Source organism: Leptidea sinapis, chromosome Z (assembly GCF_905404315.1).
Source record: "Leptidea sinapis chromosome Z, ilLepSina1.1, whole genome shotgun sequence".
Classification (NCBI taxonomy): domain Eukaryota; kingdom Metazoa; phylum Arthropoda; class Insecta; order Lepidoptera; family Pieridae; genus Leptidea; species Leptidea sinapis.
This window is the reverse complement of record NC_066312.1, coordinates 21,098,544-21,111,729: the sequence shown is the minus strand read 5'-3', so window position 1 is coordinate 21,111,729 and position 13,186 is coordinate 21,098,544. Positions and strand designations below refer to the sequence as shown.

Sequence of the window (13,186 nt, the reverse complement as noted above, 5' to 3'; positions counted from 1 at the left end):
ACCTTTTCTTAATTTTATGGAAAAAAAATATTGTAATTTTTTTGTGCAATTCTTATACGCACGCTGTCATAATTAAAATTAGCTCAGGTTTATGAAATTCAGACTACTGACACACAGATTGACGGACAGTTAGCCTTGGATTAAGGATCCAACTAGATACCGCAGGCGTAGCGGCAAAGTGCGGCAACGCCCATCTGGGCGTACTCTAGCCAGTCTCGAACAATGTGTGACGTTGACGTGCCACATGTTCTGTCAAACTTTGCTTATTATTAAAACTCAAATGCCGGGGTGCGTAGTAAAACTTTGTAAAAACAATACTCCAAGAAATAAGACCGACACTGTGATCATAACATCAGTAAGTATTTTATATTTTATTAATTTCAATGTAAAATAACACGAAGCGTATGTTACAAAATTTTAAAGATGTCATTGAGTGTCAAGATGCTACGCACACAAGCATCTAATAGTTTCCGCAATCAAAAAGCTATTGTTCTTAGGAAGTGCGGTTTCTTGTTGTAGTGCAGCGGAGACAAATCCTTAATCTAAGAGAGAGTAAGTACCCTTTGGATACGGAATCATAAAATGGACTTTGCTTACCGACCCTTAGTCCAACAAAAACAAAAACCTTGAGCAACTTCCATGATACTTTAATATTCATTAAAGCAATCTCTCCAGAGCTAAACGGTATCACAATTTTACACGAGTCGTATACCGTCTCAAGAATACTTAAAGAGGACAAAACAGTAATGAGATATTGAAGGATCTCAAAACTTATTGGAAGTCGGGTTACAAAGTTACCTTAGATCGAATTCCGATCAGTGACTTAAAACGCTTAAAAAACTCGTCCAATTTACTTCATGAAACAAATAAATTGCCAAAGAGTCTTAATTCGGATTCCATTTAAATGTAATTACAATTCAGACGGGCGTTCATGACTAATTCAATAGGTCTTACGAAATATTACCATTAAATCGTTTGTAGTGTTTAATGCTGACTGAAGTAAATGAAATCCTATTTCTATGTAATATTAACAATAAAACTCTGAAACTTAACTATCCATTTGATTTTAATACTTTCATTTCTGGTTGTACATAATGATTACATATAAATACTCATTTTCTTCTGCCTAGTGTATCTATACCATCAAACCTTTCTTTTGCTGTCACTTTAAGATGAGTTTGGAAACTGGTTCATAAAATGGCCTATTGAAGTTACCCCACTAATATTGCAGCAGTAAACTTTGTTAGGACGCAAGTGTTATCAAAGAAATATAATCCCGTGTGGTCAAATAAACATCTAGGGTAAGTCGTTCAATACTTTTCTACCTTCGACAACGAAGAAGAGTTCATTTTTTCCAAACCACTTCAAAATTTTTATACGATAGATTTTTTTTATTACAATAAGGGTTGAGACGAGCAGGACGTTCACCTGGTGGTAAATGATACGCCCTGCTAATACATTGCAGTGCCGCTCAGAATTCTTGATTAATCCAAAAAATCTGCGCTGCACTACAATTGTGCTCGTCTCCTTGAGACATAAGATATTAAGTCTCGTTTGCCCCACCAGCCGAGTTTTACCATCGAATATCCAAATGTAAATTTCACCCAGCTTTACTTTGATATCTAGCATTCCACACTTTTTGCAAATAACTTTTTGCTTCGCATCTCTTTGAGGAATTATATGCTGCCGCTCAGAGCATTCTTTCACTTCAATGGCTAGCAACGTTATATCTAAGCCTAATTATCTGGCTTACAACTTGACAAATTACATCATCTGCAAATAAATGTGGAAGTAGGGATAAAAATATCTTCCATCAAGTAATTGCTGATAAATTAACATATTTGAAGTGAGTTTTAATTCATTTATTAAGACTTCCGTAGCGACCATCTTCTGAGCCCAATTTACTGCATAACTTGTAATCCGATTCTGATATATCTTCATGTTTACATACTCAGTTCAACGGGGAAGTTTTGATAAATTATTAACTTTGAACAACAAAGTTTCTATACCGATCTTTGTTGTAGATTAATTATAACTTAGTTCCAATTTATCGTAGTTCTTTTTTAAAAGGTTGATAGATAAGAAGAAGTTATACAGAAACACACGGCTTACTTACAGCCGAAATCTGTGATGACCTACTTCAGTTGATCATTTGTAAAGTTTCAACAGCCATTTACCGCTTCAGCTTTCTGCATACAATCACTAGTTAAAGACCTTTTTTAATCTAGATATTTTTGTTAATCAGTATTGAAAATTCGTTTCAATATGTCATTAATAATTTCCAAATCCATATATCACGTAATCGATACGCTTTCCTGTCAGATTCATTCAAATAAAATTCAAAAGAGATCCATGTGTGAATTATAAGTAAAGATCAAAAATGTTGAATAGATTGAATGAAAATTCTATGAATTTTCTTGAAGGTTATTGAAATGCCAAAAGCCGGAAATGAATCAAAATATAAACTTGGCTCGCCAATTTGGGATTAGTATAAAATATAGAAATTAGCCGTTATCAATTGAAATCTGTAATCAGACAGAAATAATCTAAATTAAGCCCCTGGAAATCAAAGGGCTCTCATTTTGCTAACAACTTGGAATATTTCAATTTCTTACATATAAATGATTACAACATAATTCAAATATTTGTTAATGTTTCAACAAATAATTTATAAATTCTGACATTTGTCCTTTGTTCTTTGTTTGGTAACGTACCAAAGTGTAACATCATGTCTCAGAGCTTAGACTTAAAATCATCGAGTTTTAATTCAGTGAAATTTAAATAATAATATGAAAATAATAAATATTTTAAGTGTGGGTTTCCAGTATTAGCCCTATTGAGGCGAATAGATGTAATTTGTATATTCTCCGCACCTCCTATGCAACTTATATATATATATTCAATTAATTCATTTGCAAAAAAACGGGATTTAATATATTTCGTTCCTTTAGAAAATACAGTACCAAAAGAGAATTTAAGCATTTGAGAATATTGCTGTTTATTTATGAAGGGTTGTGGTGCAAAAAAAAGTTTATTTCAAATTCAAATTTGAGACAAAGTTGGACTTTAACAAAAATATCAGTTAATTGCGTATCGTGGCGGGAATCGTTGAAAGTTCATATTAACTCTAAATCATTTTAGATAATTATTATCAGATTGACCTAATTCCTTGAAATTTTTATTTCTTGATACCATTATTTAGCGGTCTCTAAAAAGTTATTAGAATGATAGCAGCGAGCAAAATAATAGGGCTACTTGAGGAAGAGTGTAGTCATTGTCCAGAAGGCTAAATGTGTGTCATTTGACTGTCCAGAGGACTTGGTTATGATATCAAGAGACTGGTTCCGTAAGTAGAAGGCCTGGATATGGAAGAAAACCATGCCCAGAGGCCCGAGATGACCCCTTCCTGGTGATTCAGGCATTGAGGATTTGCAAATCTTCATATGTCGACCTCAAAAGGGCTAGAAGGACTGAGAGGTGTGCAAACCAGCTTATGGACTGTCAGGAGGAGGCTTCTCGCTGCCAATATATGTAGTCACCGTCCAGCTCGGGCCCTAAATTACTCCGTGAGCACAGAGTTGCTACACTAAGCATCGTTATAATTGTGCGACGTGGACTCAAGAGGACTGGGGTAGAGTATTATTCTTGGATAAGCCAGAATATCACTATATTAGGGTGAGGAACGACGTCGGCAAGTACTGCGAAGGCAAGGTGAACGTTTCGCAGAAGTTTGATTTAAAGAAATAACCTCTTATGTTGGAGGCACAGTTATGGTTTGTGCAGCGATTAATATATTGGACCATACGAAGTTAGTCTTCAAAGAAAAAGAACTTTGAATGCACACTGGTACATATCAGAAGTCCTAATTCCTTAGTCCTTAATGCGGGTTGTAGCCCGCATTAACGGTTCATGGAGAAAATTTGGACGATAACGCTTGCGCTCACCGTTCTGACGATGTGGAAGCGTAAATTCATGGGGTTTCGATTGGCCAGGTGGAAGTCCCGACCTCAATCCCATCGAGCATATTTGAAATGTTGGATCATATTCCACAATAAACCATTAAGAATAGCATCGATCGCATGCCGGGACGAATACAAGCTGTCATTATAGCAAGAGGGGGCCATACTCGATATTAAAATTTTACTTTTAATTTTTATGTTAAAAAAACTTACGTTTTTAGTCTGCTTTTTAAATAAAATATGAACAGATACGCAACTAGCTGTTTAGACTCTGGGGTCAATTTTCATTAATTCCATCGAAATTAAATGACGAAATTGACGGAAACTACTTATTGCTTGTTTATTTAATGTATTATGGTGATACAAGCTACTTTGAATTATTAAATAATGTGAAGATGCCAGTCAACAGGTTACTTACCTCGGTGCCCGTTTTTTTTTCAAAAGAGTGTATTTATAATATGCATTATATAAATATCCAATATACTCATAAATACAAAATAAAATTATAGATGTAATTATTATTAGGGGCATAATTATTATAGGCATAAGTATTATTGGCAGACACTTATATAAAGGAGAATAGAGTCATAGCTTTATTTTTATTTTTTTATTTATTTACACTTAATTTAATTTTCAATAGAATTGTATAACGTGTAATGAATTTAAGAAAATAGTTGCGTGAAGAAACTTTGTGGGTTATAACTTTAATGATATTGCATTTATTCTTGCGTTTTAAGGTGAATTTGCTTGCTATGGCATCACGTGAGGGGTCGATTTCTTTCCTCAAATATTATGTTTGACGAGGGTATTTAGTGACTATGAATTGTCATGGACGCATGGACATGCGGTAACTCGTGGTGACTGGTTTACTTCTGGTCTGGTGTTATAGATAGAATAAATCGTGGATTTCATTTATATGATATTAATTTTGACATTAATTATGACAATCTAGCATTTTGATTTGATTGTTCCATGATATATTTTATTACGCGCTTTAAACTTGCACGTCTTCCCTTGGCAACTCGATAAACTATTTCGAATTCTACCACTGACGAAAATCGAGAAAGATATGAGTGGTAGGGCAATTTGTTCATACAAACTACTAATCAACTATATACTTCCTCTACTATAGAGAAGTTGTAGACAGAGCAAAGATTAAGCACCAAGCAATGAAAAGTTGAATATAGAACAACGAATCCAAAAAAACAGCAATTTTATTTTTAATTTGTATTTTTTAAAGAGATGTTCTCTGTTTGTCTCTTATAACGAATTTGTATTTTTTATATTTTAGGAAATTTCATATCTGTGTTTGCATGGGCTTGCATACAATATTTTATTCTGTTCTGTTTTAATTAAATTGTAATAATTATTTGCCACAAACTAATGTCAAACTTCAAAAAGTACAAATAAATTATTTCATTAGATTTAATTTAATTGAACAATTCAATCAATTGCATTTGAATTCTAATTCCACAACTAACAGTCCGATACAGAAACAATTGTATTACGGAACACCCATCATTTGATTATCTGCGTTATTAATTATGCAGTCATAGACACAAAATTAATTAGCGACGTGACATACGTTAATCAACTGCATTAAATTGTAACAGACCGTGTTTCCTCTATTCCAGTCATATTAGAAATTTCGTCTATTATTTAATTAATTAACGTCAAAAGCCGCCTCCTACAGTCCCCCTAAAGTCCTACAAACGCCTGAATTACAAAATTTCTACGTAGCTATCGTAAATCTATTTCAATAAATTAATATAAAATTAAATCTATTGTTTAGTACCATTTAATGAATTTGAAATTACATACTGAATATGTTAGACATTCGTAAAATGTTCATTGGTTCAATATATACACTAATAAATAATTTTTCACCGATACTCACAGGTAAACACAATAAAAACGTAACTCAAAATTCACCAGTTCGCAACATTCTGACGAAGCCCAGCTTCCCGGAATAATAAAAGAAATTCTTTCATCACCTTTAAAGGTCACCAATTCCTACTAAAAAAATTCGTAAACTTTCAAAACTGGTCTTGCATTTACCTTCACCTCAGAGAAAGACAAAGAAGAAATTTAAGGTAGACAATAAAACCAAAGAAAATAAGGAAAAGGCTGTGGGAAAATAAAGTGCTATGATGATGATAAAGAATAAAGCAAAGCCCATAAAATCATTTCAATCAAATTCATTCATCATCAGAGGATTGGATTCAGTGCAATGCCTACGAAGAATGGTGCAACGAAAAATGTGATTATATTGGGAGGGGGGGGGAGGGAGGACCATATGTATGTGAATCGATTTCAATCAGTGAAATCAATTTTATACTGATTTCAAAGGCTACAGTGTTATGAAACTTAAAATTTTGTACATTTGTGTACGATCCGATTCACCCCGAAAATTGGGGTGATTCAGATATTTTTCTTTTTTTAGGTTTAATAGCTAATTACGAGTATATATGTATGCTTTAAGTTTTAAATGTTTATTTAATAGCTGATTATTACTTCTTACAATTTTATAAAAAAAATAACATTATATAACACTTTAGTATGATTTGCTCAACCTCAAAGAAAAGGTTATCCGATTCGCCTTGGTCTACCCTACCTATTTATGAGAAATAATAATAGTATAAATAAATATTGCATCCTCTCTGCGCAGATAAAATCTAATTGTATTCAAAGCAGAACTATGCTGAAGATATTGTCAATGTAGGACAAATTTTCATATCCTTTCAAGAGGTCACTTGGCGGTGAAATACATTGTAATGTTTTGATTTTATCGAGGCGAGTTGCATTCCAATTTGTTTTTGTTATGTTTCAGTATCTACGTCTTAAGTTTGAACGATACTTCGCATAAATTTAAATTTCAACCAATTTAACGAACAGAAACAAAAAATAAACAAAATGGAGGCCACATGTCTAGACCACGACGATAGTGCGCAAAATAAAAATAATATATAACTTGTTGACGCGAATTTAAAGTATGGAATTTCCCAATGGACTTGTAGCAAAATGATACGGAGTTATGGATTGTAATATAATTATAGCAAGATCGTTAGCAAAATAGCCAGTAAAGTTAGAGGTGAAATTCGAGATGACAAAAACAATATGTGGATAATTGTATATTTTGTCTATGATTAATGAATAACCATTAGAATTCTAAAACTATAACAGTGAAAGTTATAACAAGTTGAGAGATTTTTCAATTATCCATTTTCATTCAAGTATCCATTCGCTCCGATCATAATATTAGAATCCTCGATACAAATGGATCAATATTGTAGGTATGCTTACATGTGACTAATACCTTTATAGTTCCCATGCAAATCATTAATCAAATCAAGCAAAGCTTTCGTCAGGGTTTATTCTTTAAGTCGAAGTTTCCACTACGGAAGTCATTTAAATAAAACGGCATAATGTGTTCATTAGCCGTATGTTCTCCAAACACAGCATTTGCATTGCGAGGTGTTGCTATTTTGCGTTATTTCCAATCCAGATCTAGTATTCAAAAATACTAGACTTAAAACATTTTAAAGTCAAACAATCTAATAATTTACAATTTTTTAATGTTATATGCTCTTCTTATAAAGAGAAAAAATATTTACTCCAAAACAACAGCAACTTGTAGGACTGCTTTCTGAATCTAACACACAAGCACAGGCAATGAACCAGGCACTAAGCGAGTAGTAACAAATGAACACGTAAACAAAAATAAAGATGAAAAGCACTAAGAGATTAATTCTTAACGCTATATCGGTTTTCCGTTAGTTTCCTCACGAGGCTTTCCTTCACCGAAAAATATAACTAATGCTAACCGAGCGAATCTTTTTCGGTCTTTTAACTCGGATGAAAGTTTAACGTCAAGTCTGGATTTAAACGTCACAAATTTGACACTTGAACGCAGATTTTAGAACCCAGTTAAATCTAGGCCGCGCATGAAAAAATAAAATATATCAATCTCTGAGTTAGCTTATAGTTAAGCAATTAGCTTTGGAAACGGAAACGATTTAACCCACGTTTTAGTGTTAACTTTTGGAAGTGCAAAAAAAGCAAACACATTTCCCTAAGTTAGAAATTAGGTGATACAATTTAGTTCTTAAAAACGCGATTCTTCCTTACATACGAGTACCTGGCAATAAGATAAGACTTTTGTAATTACGTAAAAAGAGCATTTATCGCCGCTTACAGATAAATAAGGAGTTACTAGGTAATTATTAGTAGTAAAAAAAGTGTGTGTATACTTATGTATGCACGCAAGAAGTTATACTTCTTTGGCGTAACACAGCAAAAATCCTTAAAATTATTTATTTTCTTTTGCTATTCTACGTTTGTAGAAAGAACAATATTGTAAGAATCTTGCAAAGATGGCTTTGAAAATTAATTATTAAATAATGAATACGGTTGTATAGGGTGGAACCCTTTGCCTGTACTAATAATGGACGCAGAAACCAAACAAATATAACGAATATCGCAAACGTCATAAAATTTCAGGAACCAACTTCACACTGTTAGTTTTGTGTTACAGTGATGCGCGCGCATCTTAAAATTTCACTCTCATCATTTTTCCATAACGCGCCTAAAGAAGTATAACTTCAAAAATGCTTTTATGTTATAATAAATAAATAAATTTATAAGAAGCATAAACTGCGAATAGTGTGATAATGTAACAAAAATATTGTCAAAAAGCGTGGGGTGTTTATGTCAGTCCGGTTTATTATTACGTCCGGCTGAAAATCGTAAGTAGATATGAATGACGAATGACAAAATTATTCCAAGCAACAATAACTTGCATACATCTCTTTCTTTATGTATGATATAAAAAGACAATCGACATAACACAGAACTTCATATTAATTATCCAATTGCTGATTTTTCGCTATCTGTATCTCGAAAAGGAACGATTGTATTTATTAATGTTAACTAGTTCAGTACAGACTGTGGAAACTTTTCAAGGACTCTACAGATGCATTAACCAACCTTGATATTTTACAAATAAAGTGTTTGCACGCGGGAAGTAATAATTTTATGGAAATGACAAAGTTGACCAAAGCTTTTTGAATAAACTTGGGGTTTCTATTCTATTCGACTATGTTTCTACCTTTGTCTTATTTGTCCAATTTTATTTATAGAATATACGTTAAAAATAATGTTTGTATTTATTAACGCTTAGTACCTCAGATTTAAAGAAACTTCGAGAATTCAACATATGCATTTATCTGCTTGAAATTTACAATAACAAAAAGTATTTGTACACAGAAGTACACATTTTACCAGTGGGAGGCTCCTATACACAGGATGCCGGCTAGATTATGGGTACCACAATGGTGCTTATTTCTGCCGTAAAGCAGTAATGTGTAAGCATCATTGTGTTTCGATCGGAAATCGTGAAATTACTAGGCAAATGAGACTTAACATCTTACGAGTATGTCTCAAGGTGACGAGCGCAATTGTAGTGCCGCTCAAATTTTTTGGTTTTCTCAAGAATCCTGAGCAGCACTGCATTGTAATGGGCAGGGCGTATCAATTACCATCAGCTGAGCGTCCTGCTCGTCTCGTCCCTTACTGTTATAGAAAGTAATATTTTTATTCCTATTATATATTGTGTAAGTACTCCCAGTAATTTATATATTCAACTACGCACCAACTTAAAAGGCCTTGGAGCTACCACGACCTTTTTCAATATGTTTATTTTTTAATTCTTATAAAGTTTTGTCATTCGACGATAACTTATTCATTTTTAATAAGCGTCGCTCGCTCGATATATAAATTAAAGAATACCGAGCTCAAGTGCTCTGGATGATTAAGTTCCTTTTTAACTGAGAATATTTATGTTGTATTGCACAATGATTGCCGTCAAACATGATATCATTTATTGTATGTACTTGCAATGCTATGCGGCTCAAACTACGTCTTAACGTTCAAGGAAAACAAAAGCTCGCTTCTTTGTTTTACAGGCACTGAGTTCTAACTCGGCGGAAAGATCGACACTGTTATTTTAATATGACCCATATAGCCGAATGGTTAGTGACCCTGACTACTAATATAGAGGTCTTGGGTTCGAAGCCCGGTAGGTGCAATCATTTATATGATGAATGTAGATGTATGTTTTCGAGTAATGGATGTTTAAGCAAGTAGATCGTATTAAATATATCGTTGTCTTATACCCATAGTACAGGCTATGCCTAGTTTGGGGCAAGATGATTGTGTAGAAGTATGTCAATATTATTATTATTGTTCGAGTCGATTTATCTCTCTTTATTGGGGCTAATTTTTACAGGAGTAGCAAGAGTTAATATTATAGTTGTTAAAGAATTAGCGCTATTTATGACTTGGGGGTTTTATTGGTTGTATATTTGTAAGGAAAATGTATGTATAACGACTTAATCTCGCTGAATTTTGTTTGTAGCTTCTTTGAGAGTGTTTGCGTGTATGTAATGAAGCAGTGAAATATTCAACGGTGTGTTTCTAAATGCATATTACAAATTCAAATATTTTATTCAAAATAGGAATCCAAATCACTTATTGAACGGCAAAAACTTCATTCATAGCAAAGAAATACATAAGTAATTATAAGTTATTAAGTACATAATTACGTAGTAATTAATCATAGTAGTATATAAAAAAAATTCAATCATTCAAACGTTACTAAGTAAGATATACTTACTACAGGATAGTAATGTCCAGGTTGCAAGGACCACACTCCCCGCAAAGAAAATACGAAAGTCTCGGTCCGGGATGATTATTTATAACACGGTAGTAAGATTACTACTTCCCGGGGGTAGATTCACTCGATCGAATCCTGTACAAACTTAATGAAAGAATTGAAAAACATAATTCTTAATATGATGAGGGTTAAGGATGATTTTAGTTGTATTAAAAAGATACAGACATCTCATGAAAACTTCTTACTAATTCCCGAAAAAACTAAATCATTTTTGGATTCTTATGTTTTTATTTTACAAAGCGATGATTTTTGTACCTAAAAACATCCCTAATGAGTTAAAGTACACTTTACTTATAATAAACAATTTAGTTAATTTAACTAACATAAGTTTTGAAACTGTCTATTTCTACTTTGCGTATTTTCTGTGAAAAAAAACAACGCATTATGTTCTAAATAATCTTAATCTTAATATATATAAATTACTTGACACTTTATGATAAAGGTGGAAATTTTAATGATATTCCTCAAAGTTTGACGATTTTACCCCGCTTTAGGCATGTAGTGGAAAATGGATTAATATGTTTTTTATTACTACGAAGTTTTGTTTCCATGTGTTTTATATGAGAGGAATTGACTAACTCGTTGGGGGAGTATTTTTGTAAATAATCCCCCTTAATTGTTTAAGCAATATTTGATTCCGTATATCACTAAATTCTACCTTATACTATGTAAAGCCTGTACTATGAATGGCAGATCTAATATACAAACCTAAACATAATCTTCTTAATATATATAAATTACGTGACACGTTGTTTGTCCGCGATGGACTCCTAAACTATTGTACGGATTTAAATGGGGATTACTTCATGGAGTGTAGTTAAGTCCAACTTGAGAAATTTAAAATTATTTTTATTTTCAATATTTGTTTTGTATGGACATATTTTCTATGAGAGAATTTAGTGACGCACGGTTTGACAGTTCTACTGTGAAACAATTTCATTATAACAACAGGGAGCATTTTTACGAAATAATTCTTGATGTTTTGAAATATTATTGGCATAAATATATAATAACGAGTGCACAAAACAAACCATTTTTATCCGAGACATATAGAGACATAGCATAGTAATATCGAGGATAAAATGGTTTTGTGGACGAGTTATAAACTCTGCTTTTCATTTCGATTGCGAGGAAATAAAACAGTTGTAATTAATTAATAAACGCACGAAAAAACAAGACCTGTTTCCCGCCGCTTTTTTTTTAATCTTACGACATTGACTTGGCTTGGACTCCAGACCTATACAGCCTGCAGTTTTAAAGTCTTACCATCTTACAGCCGTTCCCAATATACTATCTACAGATAGAGATAAATTACTACCTTCTACTGTCAGTAATTAGCTGTCAATAATCTGAAGCTGTCCCAACACACCCGATAAGTCATTCTGATCGCCTTATATTGGAACGCGCCATACAAACTTCTATCGCTGGTACGTCGTCCCATTGACAGACAGCGTGTACGGAAAAGGTGAGTTACCGTCGATAAGTTTATTGGGACAGAAAAGTCAATAATAGTTACGATTTTTAACTCAAGTAAGAGATAAACTCTATATTGGGAACGGCCGTTAGTCATAAGAACTCCTCGATCCGCATACTGAGATTATTTTAGCTTTCAAACTGTTTCGTCCCTTTCTGTCAAGTAAAAATGACGTTGCCAAATAGGTTTAACACAGATATCAGCTAAAGTAGATTTATTAAGAGGTTTGTGTTATCATGAATAAACGTATCGAATATAATATAATAAAAAATAAAAATATAAAGAAACAGACAGAAAAAGAAAAAACACGCTACGATACAAAGGTGAAATATTTTTCAAATATGGAGAGCCCTTATAACAGCCTAACAAAGTGACTTTATTATATTCTATTCAAACTCAAATATTTTTATTCGAAAAGATTTTAAGCCACTCGTTCAAACAGTAAATTTTATTATATGTAACCTCCTGGCGTTCGCTTCATTTCCAATCTCTGGAAACATTAAAAAGTCATTTGTGATTGTTTGATTGAAATACACTCTGCCAAATGTAAGTCAACACTTAAATGGGGGCGATTCCATGTTTAAAATCAAAGTAATATCTTCATAAAATAAAGCTAATCACATATTTTCTACAGGATCGGTCTGAAACTATATAAATATTGCATCACTTGTCGAACTTTGTCCGAGCTCATACTGATACTAATAGTGTTTTCTGAAAATATTCAGTATGCGTAGGTCACACTAAAAGTTTTGCGTAACTTAAAAAAACAACATGTTATTACCAAAATATTATGTTTATTGCTTTTAAAAATACTTTCCTTTATATTTTAAACATTTTTTCATGCGATCAAACCATTTTTCAAAACATATCTGAAGGCATGTCTTCTTCGTGCTGATTGAACGCTATCACGCCTCTTTGGGATTGGTAAAAGTGAAACGTCTCGTCCAATCTTTCATTTTGCGGAAAATACAGAAATCACAGGGTGCTAGGTCAGGGCTATGTGCAGGATGGGTGAGAAGT

The 13,186-nt window shown here is 32.9% G+C and overlaps 1 protein-coding gene across 1 annotated transcript in view; it reads right to left on the bottom strand.

Annotated features, from left to right (window-relative positions):
* LOC126978695 (LITAF domain-containing protein-like) overlaps window positions 1-8,952 on the bottom strand; it is a 221,539-nt gene extending 212,587 nt beyond the window's left edge. Inside the window, exon 1 of the mRNA XM_050827708.1 lies at window positions 8,946-8,952. The gene's annotated coding sequence lies outside the window, so the exon portion shown is untranslated. The remainder of the gene's footprint in view (window positions 1-8,945) is intronic.
* Window positions 8,953-13,186: the final 4,234 nt, after the last annotated feature.